Source organism: Pogona vitticeps, chromosome 1 (genome assembly GCF_051106095.1).
Source record: "Pogona vitticeps strain Pit_001003342236 chromosome 1, PviZW2.1, whole genome shotgun sequence".
Taxonomy (NCBI): domain Eukaryota; kingdom Metazoa; phylum Chordata; class Lepidosauria; order Squamata; family Agamidae; genus Pogona; species Pogona vitticeps.
The window spans coordinates 234,810,099-234,822,741 of record NC_135783.1 but is presented as its reverse complement, the minus strand read 5'-3'; the positions used below and the strand labels follow the sequence as shown (position 1 = coordinate 234,822,741).

Sequence of the window (12,643 nt, the reverse complement as noted above, 5' to 3'; positions counted from 1 at the left end):
CATAATCCTGAGCATGCTGGGGCTTCCGAGAGTTGTCCAAATTTCTGGAGAACCAAAGCCACTGAATTTGGGTGTGCTGTTTAAAAATACAGGCAAAATTATATGGATGGGCAAACCGTGGAAGACACTTTTTTCCCCAGCATCAGGAGAGAACCAAAAGTGGTTCACTTTTTCTTTTTAAATTTATTTTTATTTTTATTATTCAAAAGCAAAGCATGGCCCACACCTGGTTTTGGAGGGAAATCTTACTCCCAGAGGTGCAATTTCTTGGTGTTTTTTTTTTTTGGGGGGGGGAAGAATACCAAAACTTTTGCTTCCTTCTGTAAAATATTTTTTCCCTTCTGAGGGGCTCAGTTCCCCTCCCCCCCCCACCAAAAAACCCCCACAGATTCCTACTCCTACCTTTAGGTATCATGTTGAGATAACTATTAGTAAAAATCCACATTATGGTTTTAGTATTCATGGTGGTTATGTTATCCACTCAAGGGTTCTGGAACAAAATGGTCTTGCTGTTGCAAAATCCTTCCTCCCAAATGTAAAAGAAATTCTAGAGCCAAATGTTTCTCAGAAAAAAAGGATGTAAAACACAGTGAGGGACTGACTGAGCCTCCTGTTGCCCACAGGCATTGCTCACTGAGGGCTAACTTGCTGAGTGTTTGCAGAATATATGTGGCAAATATGAGGCTCTGTTATTGTCTGGCCAGAGTCGATTCTGCAATATAAAAGTAAGCACAAATTGTGTACTTAGATCTAGTTTGTTCAGGGAAGCAGAAGAAAATAAAAGTGTTTGGCTTTGTTTGTTTTAACACAAAGAGCACAGTTGTGATAGACAGTTGTAGGGATAACGGTGGTCCTAAAATCATGAAATCCCTGATGGCCATATAGTTATAATTAATTTTTTTTCTCATAATTAACAGTATTTGTACTTGGACATCTCTTTCAGTCTGTTCCCCATCTCTCTTTCTCCCTCCAGCTAATTTTATTTAATATTGCTATGCCCCAAAGAAAGCAGGATTTGTTCATCTTACAACCACATTGCCTTGTAAGCCCTCTTTTTCATGTGTTTGAAGTTACAGGGAGTCAGAGAAAAAGTAGACACCGCTGCACGATAACATCTTGTTGATCTCTTATTTATTGCAGATACTTATACAGGGCAGGTCCTGTGCATGGCTCATGAGTTCCCTAGAGTAGCAGGTTCTACTATCTGGGGAAGAGAATATGAATAATGCACAATTCATTGTATATTTATTGACAACGTCAAGTCAACTCCCCTGATCCATTTAAAGACCAAAAGAAGAAGCTTTGAATATCTCCCTGTTTGCAACTTGTTAAAATTCAGGACTTTGGGCAATTTGAAGATGACAGTCATAGACTAGAAGAGCCTTTGTAATTCACCTGCTTCTTGGCCACAACACCCGGGCTTTGGGATTTTCCAGTGCATTTTCTGGCAATACGCACCATCTTCCCATTGGAATTGTCATTCCCGATTTTTAATGCCTCCCCGTTGCAAATGCCAAAGGCAGCTGCAGTTGCAATACAGGTGACTTGACAGAATGGCCTCTAAACCCGCAGGGGGTGAGGAGTCAAGACTACTAGTGAGTGATACCTCTATTAAACCACTAAAATCTCACAAAGAGTCCTGCGTACAGAGTGCTGCAAGTAGTGGTCTAATAAAGATATCACCCACGCTTGGTTTAGGATTGTATGCATGGATTACATAGGTTTTTTTTTTGTTTTTTTCTTGGACTAAGGAGATGAGAAGCTGTTTGAAAGCCAAGCATGATTGTCTCTGCAGCTCGTGACAGCTCTTCATAAAAATATGAAAATATTGACAGCATAACAGGATAAGTTGGTTCCATGAAGACCAGCTTTATAGTCATAAAGACCAGAACTGTGTGGCACTTACTGTAAGAACTATCGTAGTGGTTCTGATCTGATAAAGACCAATGCCACCGTGCTGTTTTTGGATCAGGAGTTCAAGTATCTTAAATCTGCCTTTTGGACAGCGACAGCGAAGACCACCAACCTGAAAGGATAATTGAGTGAGGACAATTCCGGAGCTCCTCTAGAAGTGTCCAGCAAGATAGCTCTGAACACACTAGGCTTCCTGATTTTATTTACCAACTGTAGAGTTATGAGGACTTTTTGTTGTTGATGATGGTGCCTTGTTCATTGAATGTCTCCCTCAGAGAGGCTTCCCTGGCACCCACCCACATATTAAGGTCTTTCTGGCACTTGCTGAAGGCTGTTTGTAGCGGGCCACTCTCAAGCCTCTTCCAACCCAGGCCTATAAGAGTGCTCACTACCTTTCACCAAAAACTGCTGCCACCAACCTATCCTTTAAATCAAAAGGACAAGGGTTTCTTTCAAACAAATAAAAGGTTTATTGATTACAAGAAATAAAAAGGGTGAATCACTGTTATAAAATTAAGTTGACAATCACTGTTTCTCAGACACGAGCTCACACAGACTTTTCCCTCACTGACAGGCACTTTCTCACTCTATCAATCACTCTAATCACTCATCTCTTAAAACTGATCTGCCAAAACTCCTCACACACACCTTATATAACCCAGCTTCTCCCACTTCTGCACCACCCTCCGTCCTCTCATTGGCTGAGGTTCCCCTGCCCAGCTGTGACGGACAGGTGAGAGCAGAGCTGAATGCCACACTGTTGTATTCTTCCATGGATTTTCATTTTAAGGTATTTTGGATTTAGACCCAAATAAATAAATAAATAAATAAATAAATAAATAAATAAATAAATAAATAAATAAATAAATAAATAAATAAATAAATAAATAAATAAATAAACAAATAAATAAATAAATAAATAAATAAAAATAGAAGAATTGGAAGGACTATTTATGTAGCAGGTGGGCCTCAAAATTGTTCTGTTGAGTGATGAAAGTCATTTGATTTCCTGCCTGTTGTAAAGGAAGGTCCTGCAATTGTAACATACGCTGGTTGACTGGTGAAGACACAGTACCTTCTGTAATTTCAGATGGGTTGAAGGATCATTTTAATCTCTGCAAATTCTTGCTTCTGGTGCAGTAAATGTAGGGAATTCTTACTAGGTGCAATTTGGAAAAGTGAAACTACAGATTCTAGAGAACCTATAGTATCCACTACTTTATTTTTCCTAAATATGAGAGGCTTGAAGCCAGCCTGGAAACACTGGCCATGTTTATTTGAAAAATTTAGAAACCACACCTTAATAGAATAGTGGATTTCTTGATTGTGTATATGAAAAATTACAATAGTTGGTACGGTATTCGAAAAACAACAAAAAGGAATGATTGTGGAGGCAGAAATAAAACTATTCCACCAGCTAGAATTGTGGCCGGGGGGAGAGGAATTAATTGTTTTTCAAGTCACAGAAATAGATTTCCACTCTCAGAATTTGGTTTTCCTTCTGGCAGAATTCATTTACCCATGAAATAATTGGCTAATTCTAATGCAGGATGTGCAAAAATATTTTTTTTGGGGTTTCACCTGTTGGAGTCTGCCAGCCAGCATGACCACTGATCAAAATTGCCGAGAGATTTTGGGCAATGTTCTTCACAAAAGTAGCCCCTTCAGCTCCTTCAGCTCATCTTCTAAATCTTGTGGGCTTTCAGTTCTTATTTTCTGTTCTTGTCATTCCCACCTATCTCCATGCATTGTCATTTATTCTCTAACTGTGCGAAGCATTTTATTCTACCATTTGCACCGAGGATGCACTTGCCAAATAAAGTTTCTGTCGTATATGTGACATTGTGATCTGTAATTTGTATTTCCTTTGCTGTAAAACTCCCAAGATTTATTCAGATAAGCAAGGCATGTTGCCAAGCAGAATTATTAATATCAAGTAGACACTGCAATTTGTTTTTTATGAGTTCCCCCTTGCCAATCCCTCTTTATTACTTCCCCATCTCCCCTGGTGATACGGAATGCCTGAGTAATTGCAAGGAGAATGTTGTTAGATATCTGTCCAGTCTTAAGGATCAGATGCAGGTTAGTCAGATCAAACGTTTCTTACCATGACCAGCCAGCTGCTGGAGGTTTGCACCCTCCCCTCCCTACACCTCCCCAACCCCATTTGCCTTTCCTTTTATTTTATTTTTTAAAATATTCAAACATCCTGTACTTCTGAAATGCTGTTAGGTACCATGACGAGCTGGGAATGTGATGGCTTGTCTAGCTCATTGCTGTGGCGTGCTGAGGGGCTTTTGTTTCCTGGGACATTCTTATGACTTGGTGACCCCAACAGTAGCCCGGCTAAGGCCTCTGATCTCAGTGCTTTGTTAAAGCAGTTGGCAAAGTCATTAAAATTAAAGTCTGTATAACTGTAACGGAAAAGTTATTTCCTCCTCATCCACGTTAAGCTCCATTCTCTCTTCCTTTCTGCCCTCCCTATGTAGAAGCTTCATTATTTGCCTGAGTCCACAGAGGGACTGAGAAGAAAGGAGGGCGGGGGAGCGATGAAGAGAAGGAGGGAGGGATGGGTATGGGGTTTCCTTTGGATGCTTGTCCTCTTACATTATTGAAATAAAATTATCATCTTTTTTTAAAAAAATACTAACATACAATATACAGTTCAAAATCATTCTAAGGATGGATCTCAGAGAGTGAAAATAGAATCGTGATCTTCTGTCTTTTCTTCCAGTTTTAACAATGTGCCTTGGATATTCATTAGACCAGCATGACAATGCAATCTATGGATTCTAAGAAGACGATCTGAAGCAAGAAAATTGTGATTCAGTTTTCTAGCTGACAGTCTCATGTCTCCAAATACGTGGGGTCTTGAAGCTGCTCATTTCCATAGGAGCCCTAAAAGGAATTCAGGAGGACCTGGCACAGGAACAAAGATGCTTATATAGAATGAAATTCTAGCATAGAGGTATTAAAGGTAAAGGTTCCCCTTGACATTTTTAGTCCAGTCATGTCCGACTCTAGGGGGCGGCGCTCATACCATTTTTCAAGCCGTAGAGCCAGCGCTTGTCCGAAGACAGTTTCCGTTGTCACGTGGCCAGCGAGACTAAGGAGCGCCATTTTACCTTCCCACGGAGGTAGTACCTATTTATCTACTCACATTTACATGCTTTCGAACTGCTAGGTTGGCGGGAGCTGGGACAAGCAATGGGCGCTCACTCCGTCACGTGGATTTGATCTTACAACTGCTGGTCTTCTGACCCCGCAGCACCAGGCTTCTGCGGTTTAGCCCACAGCGCCATCACATCCCTGGCCACTACCACGTCCCTGGCCATAGAGGTATTAGGTCTTGTCATTAGGAAAGTCGTGAAATGAGCTGGAATGTTCAGTCCAGAGGAAACTTCAGTAAGACACAATAAAAGACCTGTTGGTTCTGACCAAAAGCTTGTCTTGTCTAGCTTTCTGTTATGGCAGTTATTGACTTAGGACAAAGTTTAAAACTATGGTAAAAGAATGTGGGATTGTAGATAGCCTTTGGTTCTTTCACTACAGATTTGTTCTGAGAACTGAGGAATATTTTCCACAGGTTTCTTGTGCAATTGCTGGCCTTGACTAAATGCTGTGACGACAAATGGAGAATTTTGCTGAAAGTACAAGAAAAGCTGCACCCTGTTATTTATGACCAATCTTCATTAGGCCCATCAGGCTACTCTTAATGCCTAAGTGTTGTTTTAAGTTCTTCTGTGCCAAGTGAAGGCACTGTGTCTTAATGACAAAAGACTGGCTTTGAAAGCATTAAGAGAGAAATCCTAAATCCTAAAGAAATCGTGTTTTCCTGAGCATAATATGCAGTCAGCACACAACACAATGTTAGAATTCCCAAAGTCAAGTTCTCTTTTACATTAGTGAGTGCTGTTCCTAAAGCTTTAGGTTGGCTAATAAATGATTCATAATAACCACGCCTTTGTATGCAGCCATCCACTTGATGTTCAGTCCATACCAAGACATCAAGAAGCTTTGTGCATGAGCTTTTACAGTTCCAGTTCAGTTGTGCCTTCCCAGTAACTGTGACAGAGTGAAAGGCATTGGGGTAACAAATTTGAAGCCAAGAGAAAAGGTTTCTCTTCTACCTCTTAAAGTGCAAATTAGCAACACTCCTTCGTACTTTTTGTGCAGCCCAAGCTAGATGCAAGCTCCTGAGAATCAGGATTTAGAAGCAGAGGCTGCAGCTTCTCTCATCTTATCCGAAGAGAATTTTCAAAGTTCTAGAAAATAGCCCTTTGCTTTTCTCCCACTACCTTGTACAAGAACATTACAGGAAATACAGCAACAGATTGGCCAGACCTGGTAGAAACCAAATGCTGACAGCCTTCCTCCTCGTCCTTGTCTTCCTCTTCTGCTAATACTGTTTTTCACTATGTATGTGGGTATGCAGAAGAGAGTGATGGGCACACGATAGGAAATGCAGAGGTCACATGGAGCAGTCTGTATACCGAAGACACTGAACAAAGTTATGGCCTGGGAAATGTCAGGGGATTGCAGAAATTCATGGTGGGTAAAATGAAATAAACCTGATTATAAACAAAATTCTTATTATCACTGGGAAGTGATTGATTGATTGATTGATTCTTATAGTCATAGTGTCATTATAGTTTTGTTATTGGAAAAATGAACTAATTACAGGTAATGAGTTACAGTATTTGTGAGTAGCTGCTTCCAAGCTCAGAACCTGACTGAACAGAAGGATTCTGCTTAAAAGTTGAGGCCAAAATCTTATTTTCAGTGTAAGCATAAATGATGCAACTTTCGATTGAACCTTTTGGTGCAGGTTATGAAATACATTTAATGTGTAGACATTTAAATGTATTCTCGAAGGCTTTATTTGTTGTGTAGACATTAGTTGTTGTGCACTGAATTATGCGACTCAGTGTACAGTACAGATACTATCTGTTCCATACTGTGTCTATACAGTGTACAATATAGATACTATCTATCACACAACTCAGTACTCAACAAATAGTATCTACAATGATATTGCAACTTGCAACAGTTCACTGCCAAAAGTTACACACATTGTGCTGTTCCACTAGTAGGATTTTGCTCTGAACATTGTAGAGATGCATAGAGGCACATTTCTTTGTGGCACTTTTGAAGGGCATGTGAGAGAACTTCTGCCACTACATTGAGGTTGGAGGGCTGAATTCTTTAATGCTCCTTAGTGCCTACTCCCCATCTAGCTATACATTCCTTCATGAATACTAAATGCAATATAGTTTCCCAAGGACAAGTATAGAATAATCATTAAAGACTGCCATACATAATAGACATTGCTCAGTCTTAGGTGCTTCTAGTTTGAAACTCAAAACAATTTTAAACTAGAGAGAGGTATGTATTTGTTTTTCTTCTTTGCAAGACCAATCACAAACTTTTGAAGCATGAAATGATTTTTACTGGCCCTTGGCAATAAGATTCTTTCCTCTGCTACTGTCTTTTTCCGAAATGGCTATAATATTTTGCAAATATTGCATGAAAGCTACATGCTGCAGTCCCACCTACCATTCTTCTTACTGACTGATGGTGTATTAAAAAGCAGACCAATCATGGTTGTGAAACAATGATAAATCATTTTGGGATAAATGTTTCTTAAAGAGAAAACATTCAGAAAGGGAAAAGTTTTAACCCAGCTTTGTGTATGACAACTAGAAAAAGGAAAATATCTAATTAAAAAAAAACAAAGAGGCCAATGCTTCTGTGGCATTCTTGTGAATTTTAATGGTTAAAAAACTGAATCACTTAATCCAATATTATCTATATCTAAATTTTCATCTAATAGTTTTGTAGCCCCTTTTCACTTTCATGTTTTCCTCCATTCCAAATATGTACTCTTTCTTTTTTTTCAAGTAATAGAAGTATATGTTCTTCCTCCTCCTTGTAGTTCAAAACCCAAGAAGTCACCTCTTCTCCCTCCAGTGAAAATGGCCTTGAGAAGGGGCAATGGGCAGAGAAGAAGCAGTGGGGGGAGTAGTGCCCTCTGAGCACTACTACTGCTGCTGCTGCTGCTGCTGCTGCTGTTGTTAGTTTGATTTATATGCCGCATTTCTCCCAACAGGGACCCAAAGTGGCTCACAATATCAAAATTCACACAATTAAAAAAAATCAATAAGTTAAATATTAAAAGACAAATTAAACAATATATTATGTCCTAGCTTCTCTGCCATTCCACAGTTACTTCACCCACAGCAGGCATTTCAGGCATTTAGTAACAAGTTACACAATCTCTCTCTTCCCTCCTTCCCTCACTTGGCTTTTTTCCCGCCTTTCAGCCTTGGGAGTTACTGTTGATGAATTTAATTCCATGCGTTTGTGGAGCAGAAATGCTTTAGTCTCTGCAATTGATCAAAAAGGGGGAGATGGTAAGAGGACCAAGATCTGTAATTTGATGCAATCCAGAGATCTAGTTAATACCGCAAAAGCAAGAGTGTACATTGTGATTAAGAGAGTACAAAACAAAATTATGGTTAAACTTTCCTTGGCCATAAATTTGTTTAAGAAACATGTGGCCCCGTACATGTTGGACTCCACTTCCCATCTGCCCCAGCCAGCACGCCAACATGAGCTGCTAGTGGAATGACGTGAACTGTCAGCATCTAGAAAGTCACAGGTTCATTGCCTACAGCAGAAACAGACACCTAATAAACTGAGAGGGAAAGTTAGGAATTGGTGGAGATGATTATCTTTCTAATGGGATGCTAGCACTTCCCATAAATGACAGATCAGATCTGACTTTTCATTTTCATAAAAGCTGCCCTTAACGAAATTAAGATCCTGCATCACCCTATAAGCCTGGCCCACAGGAGGACAGACTGGCCCTGTTCTCCTGCAAGCAGGTAAAGACCTTTCTCTTCCAACAACTTTCCTTTAATGAGTGGGATTTTAGGGTTTGAAATGGACGGTTATCTTTTTCTGCTTTAAATGTGGTTTTGGTGTTGTTTTGTTTAATGTCTTTTAGTGTGGTGTTTGTTTGATCCTTTTGAGCATCTGTAGACTTACTCTTTGAAATATTGTCTTTAAATGATGTAAGCTGCCGTGGGTTCTCTTTCAAGGAGAAAGTTGGGGTAAAAATATTTTAAATAAATGAAATAAAACATAAATAACAACCAAATGACTAGATGCCAACCATCAGAATCTATGCAAAGGTGGGAGAATAGAATGAAATTTTGTTGATTTTCCCATACAAGCTGCACCGTCCATTATGCCATCAGAACTGCAGGGTTTCCATTCTATTTGTTTCAGTAGCCCAGTGGGCCCATTGGCTTGAAACCTGTAAAAGAGTGCACAGCTAGTCCCCAGGTGCTGAGTGTTTCTTGGAGGTCCCCTAGTCATTCAGTCACCATGGTAATGTGATAGTCCTCTACTAGCAATTCAAAGTGAGATTCTTTGGGCAAACCCCTTTGTTGTCTTGTCTCATAATGAACCTTTCTCTTCCTGCTTGGGATTTGGTGCTAATCTTCACACCGTCAAGCCAGCCCTGATTGGTGTGAGTTTGCAAAGGGCCTCTTTTGTTCTCGTTGAGTATCTAACCTCTAAATCTATTTAATACTCTTTCCGTGGTTGTCCATCATTATGACACATGATTTTCCAAAGGATTTACTATTAGTTAGCGGCACGGGGCTTTCTCCCTGGGGTAGCAGCTCCATGCCGTGAAGAAAATGCATGTTCAATGTAGCAATTTGTCTTTTTTATATATTTATTATAAGAGTAAATGAGTTATCATGGGGGGACTTCAATATTATTGCAAATTAGGTGCTACAAACTGAGCTGTACACATTTGTTATGTCGCCAGACATACGCAGCTTGCACAGCCGCTCAAAAATCAGTTGTTGTGAGCACTGTGGGACTTTTCCTGAACAAATGATACAGGCATTTGTAGGGTTTGGGGGTATTTTTATATTGTGGTATGGCTCCAAATGAAGAAGCAGTAGGATTCCCTTTAACACAAATATTGTGTGAATACTGAGGTAAAAATTTGAATGTTTCGGGAAAAATAGCTTTCAAAAATGAAAGAGATCTGTAAGCCAATGAGAACACCTTGGTCCACATCAAGTATCTTGTTACTGTCTTGTTATCACACTGATTTATGGATTGAGTTCTGCCCCTTTCATTTTTTTTCTTTGACTAAGTCATCTCTAACATTGGCAAAGTTGTCTATCACTTCCCTTTTTGGACCAGTGGTCTGTCCCTCAGGAAATATTACGCTCTTCTGACATGTTTCAGTATAAGTAGACAACTGTTGATTCCAGAATAGCTGTTCTCCAACAATGACAAAGATTAAGCTTACTTCCCTCCCATCACATTGGATAAATGCATTTTTATGACCCTGTTTAGTGTTAGCAAGGTTTGTGCATGGGTTCATTACTTAATGATAGTTGCATCAAGTCATGACTTGTGTGAATGAACTGTCACAGATTATGCTGTGTAGATAGACAACTCTTTTCATTTCACTTGAACCACAATGATTTTCACAGTTAGTGGTGAAGGCTTCTGGGAATTGCACTGAAAGAACATCTGGATTACTCAAGGTCAGGAACCACCTGTGTTCCCAGACATTTCTGGACTAAAACTAGTGTTCAAGAACATCTAGCAACCCAAGGTTGGGAACCATTGGTTTATCACACTATGAGAAATCAAGTTATATACAAAGGATATGTAAAGAAGCTTAAAGTTAAGTATTGCAATGGGCCATATTTCTAATACACAGAGGCTAGAATTTTGTTGTGTGGTTATGCAAATGGTATAACTATTGGAAGCACAATGTTTCGTTCATTGAAATGAAATTCAACTTTTGGAAGCAAGTTGCCATATTTTAAGAACTCTCCATAGACATTGTCTGTTGCATACTGGGTGGTACAACTCGGGTAATGTCTGTGAAGATTTATTTACTTACATCAATTCATGTCTAAAAGTCATGCCAGTTGTGTAACTATGCAAGAGAAATTGAGCCTTACCTTGTTCTCTTTTAAGGAAAGCTCTGTTTTTTCCTGGATCCTCATGTAGCTTGGGTTGTCTGGCATTTGGCCCATAAAAATTACGTAGAAAATGAGAGAGATCAACAGGAAATAATCTGCCATATTCCATAGATCTTTCTACATATCAGAATGTTTTCCCCACAGCTTTTATCCTTAGGCACAGCAAGGAGCCAATGCTGAGCTATAGTGTGATGTTGATGGACAAAGTTGTGTGTTCATGGCTAGTACAAGCTATTCACAAAAGCATATACCAGCTAGGCTTCCCCAAAAGCACTTTATTGAGAATGCAAATGAAAGTTTTTGGGAAAATAAGGTTGGGAGCGGTTCCTTTGGAATTCATTCTCCCCCAGTTAAAGACCTCTTGTCCTTTACTTCAGTTTCATTCATCCTGATACAATGTCAACTGCTCTATACCATCTCAGCTGGAGTACTGCCTTCAGGTATGGTTGAGGATACTGTCATATCACAAATGTGTGGCTTCTATCCACGGAACCACCTTTGGAGACAACATCTTGTCTCCAACCCTGATCTCTTGTTTTCAGATAGTGAGGTGCAAACTGATAAAAATCTGAAGATATCAAGGTTTCCCTTCTCTTCTTGTTCCCTCTTTATATCATATTTTTAGAATTCTGATTTTAGGACCAAAGCTTATTTTATACCCCTGCATTTTATTTGTCTTCTTTGAAATGCCACTTCTTATTCATCCCATTCCTTGCTGTTAAATGTAAAACATGAGTAATATTTTTGCATAGGGGGAAGGCATTTAATCGATTTGAAGGCTGTTGTCTTTCAAGTTATTGACAAATGCACCATTCAAACCCCTTTCTTGCTATCTATTTCACCCTCTCTCTCTTTAAAAAAAAAACACACCAAACCCCTCTGTCTCATACTTCATATTTCAGGTAACGCTGCTTACATTTATCATAGATGACCTGTATCATTTGTATTTGTTTTTTATTGTCTCCTGACATGCATTGTTTTCACAGGGTTGAAATATAGCCCATGTAATGAGGAAGCTATCTCTTCAGATATAGTCAATCAGCTCATGAAAAATGTTTGTGTAAGGCTTGGGCTGGTTTGTTTTACAAATCAAGCATTTTGTCAGATCTTTTCCTACAAGGATCACATTAAACACACACACACACACACACACACACACACACACACACACACACACACACACACACACACACACACACACACACACACACACACACACACACACACACACACACACACAAAGAACCTACACATCTGTAGCCAAAGAACAAGTAACACAAAACTTTTATAAACTTAGAGCGTAGTATTAAAGGGGGAAAGGGGCTGAAAGAAGCAGCAAGGACTGGGCTCACTGCAATGGGAGAGGTTCTGGGGAGGAAGCTTCAGACAACTAAGGTTAGAAGTGCTCTGAAGTATCTTCCTCTTTACAGTGGTGACCCACTGCTATTTTTACCCACCCACCCCCAGACGAAGGTCACAGAAATGAGGATAGGGCCGCTGCTGAACTCCTACCCCCTCCATGGTTAGACAAGGCAATCCAATTTTAGAGCTCGCTCTCAAAGGACAGAGCCTCATCATTATTTTATTTAAATGATTTATTTATCCCTTCTGAAAATGTTACTTTAAACACAGATTAAAACTTTCTTTAAGTTCTAAATGTTCATTAAAACCCTATTTTAAAACCACTTTTAAGCACTAGCGGC

The 12,643-nt window shown here is 39.5% G+C and overlaps 1 protein-coding gene across 2 annotated transcripts in view; it reads left to right on the top strand.

Moving 5' to 3' along the window:
- GLI2 (GLI family zinc finger 2) overlaps positions 1–12,643 on the top strand; it is a 284,491-nt gene that overhangs the window by 112,136 nt on the left and 159,712 nt on the right. The gene's annotated exons all lie outside the window — the stretch shown is intronic.